Here is a 3846-nt window from a genome sequence, read left to right on the forward strand (position 1 = left end):
TGGCGAGTGTTTTGTAGTTGTGTTCATATAGTTCCTGTGTTTGTCTTGGGAGATAGATTCCTAGGTATTTTATTTTGTCTAAGGTGATTTTGAATGGGATTTCTCTTTCTAGTTCTTGCTGCTGAGCTGTGTTGGAGATATATAGAAAAGCTGATGATTTATGTGGGTTTATTTTGTATCCTGCAACTTTGCTAAAGTTGTTGATTATTTCAATTAGCTTTTTGGTTGAATCTCTAGGATTCTTTAAGTAGACCATCATGTCATCCGCAAAGAGTGATAACTTGGTCTCCTCCTTGCCTATTTTGATGCCTTCAATTCCTTTATCTTCTCTAATTGCTACTGCTAGTGTTTCTAGTACAATGTCAAATAGTAGAGGTGATAATGGGCATCCTTGTTTCACTCCTGATCTTATTGGGAATGCATCTAGTTTATCCCCATTGCAGATGATATTAGCTGTTGGTTTTAGATATATACTGTTTATTATTTTTAGGAATGACCCTTCTATTCCTATGTTTTCTAGTGTTTTTAATAGGAATGGGTGTTGTATTTTATCAAAGGCTTTTTCTGCATCTATTGAAATAATCATGTGGTTCTTGCTAGTTTGCTTGTTGATGTGGTCAATTATGTGGATGGTTTTCCTAATGTTGAACCAGCCCTGCATCCCTGGTATGAATCCTACTTGATCATGGTGAATGATCCTTCTGATCACTTGCTGGAGTCTTTTTGCTAGTATCCTATTTAAGATTTTTGCATCTATATTCATTAGGGAGATTGGTCTATAGTTTTCTTTCTCTGTTTTTGACCTGCCTGGTTTTGGAATCAGTACCATGTTTGTGTCGTAAAAGGAGTTTGGTAGAACTCCCTCTTTGCTTATTATGTCAAATAGTTTGTATAGTATTGGGGTTAACTGTTCTCTGAATGTTTGATAGAATTCACAGGTGAATCCATCAGGCCCTGGGGATTTTTTCTTAGGAAGTTCTTTGATGGCTTGATGGATTTCAATTTCTGATATGGGATTATTTAAGAATTCTATTTCCTCTTCTGTTAGTCTAGGCAGTTTGTATTTTTGTATATATTCATCCATTTCTCCTAAATTGGTGTATTTATTGCCATATAATTGGGCAAAGTAATTTCTAATGATTGCCTTAATTTCCTCCTCATTGGAGGTGCTGTCCCCCTTTTCATCTTTAATGCTGTGAATTTGCTTTTCTTCCTTCCTTTTTTTAATTAGATTGACCAGTACTTTGTCTATTTTGTTTGTTTTTTCAAAGTACCAGCTTCTTGTCTTATTTATTAAATCAATAGTTCTATCACTTTCGATTTTATTAATTTCTCCCTTAATTTTTAGGATTTCTAATTTGGTTTTCTGCTGGGGGTTTTTAATTTGATCGCTTTCGAGTTTTTTCAATTGCATTTCCAATTGATTGATCTCTGCTCTCCCTTGTTTGTTAATATGAGCTTTCAGGGATATGAATTTGCCTCTGATTACCGCTTTGGCTGCATCCCAAAAGGTTTGAAAGGATGTTTCGCCATTGTCATTTTCCTTGATGAAATTATTAATTGTTTCTATGATTTCTTCTTTAGCTAAACGGTTTTGGAGTATCATATTGTTTAATTTCCAATTGGTTTTAGATTTGGTTTTCCATGTACCATTACTAATCATTATTTTTATTGCCTTGTGATCTGAGAAGGCTGCATTCATTATTTCTGCTTTTTTGCATTTGTGTGCTATGTTTCTGTGACCTAATGTATGGTCAATTTTTGTGAATGTGCCATGTGGTGCTGAGAAGAAGGTGTATTCCTTTTTATCCCTATTTATTTTTCTCCATATGTCTATTAATTCTAATTTTTCTAAGATTTCATTCACTTCTTTTACCTCTTTCTTATTTATTTTTTGATTTGATTTATCTAAATTTGATAATGGTTGGTTTAAGTCTCCCACTAGTATGGTTTTATTGTCTATTTCTTCCTTCAATTCTCCTAGTTTCTCCATTAGAAATTTGGGTGCTATATTATTTGGTGCATACATGTTGATTAATGATATTTCCTCATTGTCTAGAGTCCCTTTTAACAAAATATGATTACCTTCCCTATCCCTTTTGATCAGGTCTATTTTTGCATTGGCTTTATCAGATATCATGATTACCACTCCTGCCTTCTTTCTATCAGTTGAGGCCCAGAAGGTCTTACTCCATCCTTTAATTCTGACCTTGTGGGTGTCAACCCGCCTCATGTGTGTTTCTTGAAGACAACATATGGTAGGGTTTTGGATTCTAATCCATTCAGCTATTCATCTACGTTTTATGGGTGAGTTCATCCCATTCACGTTCAAAGTTATGATTGTCATTTGTGGACTCCCTGGCATTTTGATTGCCTTCCCTAATTCTAACCTTTTCTTCTTCGGCTCTACCTTTTAGTCCAGTGATTTACTTTGAATCAGTCCCCCTTGTCCCCTCCCTTGATGTTTCCCTTTTTAGTCCCTCCCTTTTTGTTCCCTCCCCCTCCCCCCTCTCTTTCCCTCCCTTTTTGTTCTCCCTCTCCCCCTCCCCCCCTTGGTTTTCCCTTCTCCTTACCCTTGTTGGGTAAGATAGAATTCAAGATCCCAATGGATCTGGATGTTTTTCCCTCTCAGAGTTGATTTCCCTGAGATTGAGGTTTAAGTAACCCCCCCCCTCTCTTCCTCTCCTTCTTATAGGAGTTTTCTTCCCCTCCCCTTCCCCTGTGAATCTTTGTGTGAGAACCATTATTCTATTTGGTCTTTCTTTACCCCCTATTTATACATTACATTTTCCCCACATATTAGTATACATAGGTTGATATAAATGTAGTCCTTATAGAAGAGAGTTTGAGTAAAAGAAGATAACATTTTTCCCCTTTCCTTAATATTTACCTTTTCAGGTATTCCTTGCTCTTTGATTTTCGGTATCAAACTTTCCACAGAGCTCTGGTCTTTTCTTTGCAAAAAGTTGGAAGTCTTCTATTTTGTTGAATGCCCATACTTTCCCTTGGAAGTATATAGTCAGTTTTGCTGGGTAGCTGATTCTTGGTTGGAGACCCAGCTCTCTTGCCTTTCTGAAGATCATGTTCCATGCCTTACGATCATTCAGCGTAGAACTTGCAAGGTCTTGTGTGACCCTGATTGGCATTCCTTTATATCTAAATTGTCTTTTTCTGGCTTCCTGTAGGATTTTTTCTTTTGTTTGATAGCTTTGGAATTTGGCAATTACATTCCTGGGCGTTGTCTTTTGGGGGTTTAGTGTAGAAGGTGTTCTGTGAGCTCTGTCAGTGGATGTATTGCCCCCTTGTTCTAGAATCTCTGGGCAATTTTCTTTGATTATATCTTGTATCACCATGTCCAGTTTGGTGTTTATTTCTGGCTTTTCTGGGAGTCCAATTATTCTTAAATTTTCTCTTCTCCCCCTGTTTTCCAGATCTATCACCTTGTCGGTGAGATATTTTATGTTCTCTTCTAATTTCTTGGTGTTTTGGCTTTGCTTTATTAGTTCTTGCTTTAAAGCCTGGTTTTCTTTTACAGTTTGGTCAAACTGGTTTTGTAGATGCGTGAATTTCTTTTGCATCATTTCCCACTTTTCCTCCCAGAGGGCTTCCATCTTTTTGGTCCTTTCTGATTCAAATTCTTCATGGGTTTGTGGAGAGTTTCTATTTCCTTTGGAAGATTTTGGAGAATTTTCTTGTATATCTTCTTCTATCTGCTCTGTATTTTGTATTTTGGCTCCATAGAATGTGTCCAGAGTCGCCCCTTTCTTCTTATTTTTCTTGGTATTTTGGGGCTTCTGTGCTTCTGTGGAGTTTGTCATCTCTGAACGTGGAGGATTGGCTTTTCTT

Source organism: Monodelphis domestica, chromosome 4 (assembly GCF_027887165.1).
Source record: "Monodelphis domestica isolate mMonDom1 chromosome 4, mMonDom1.pri, whole genome shotgun sequence".
Classification (NCBI taxonomy): Eukaryota; Metazoa; Chordata; class Mammalia; order Didelphimorphia; family Didelphidae; genus Monodelphis; species Monodelphis domestica.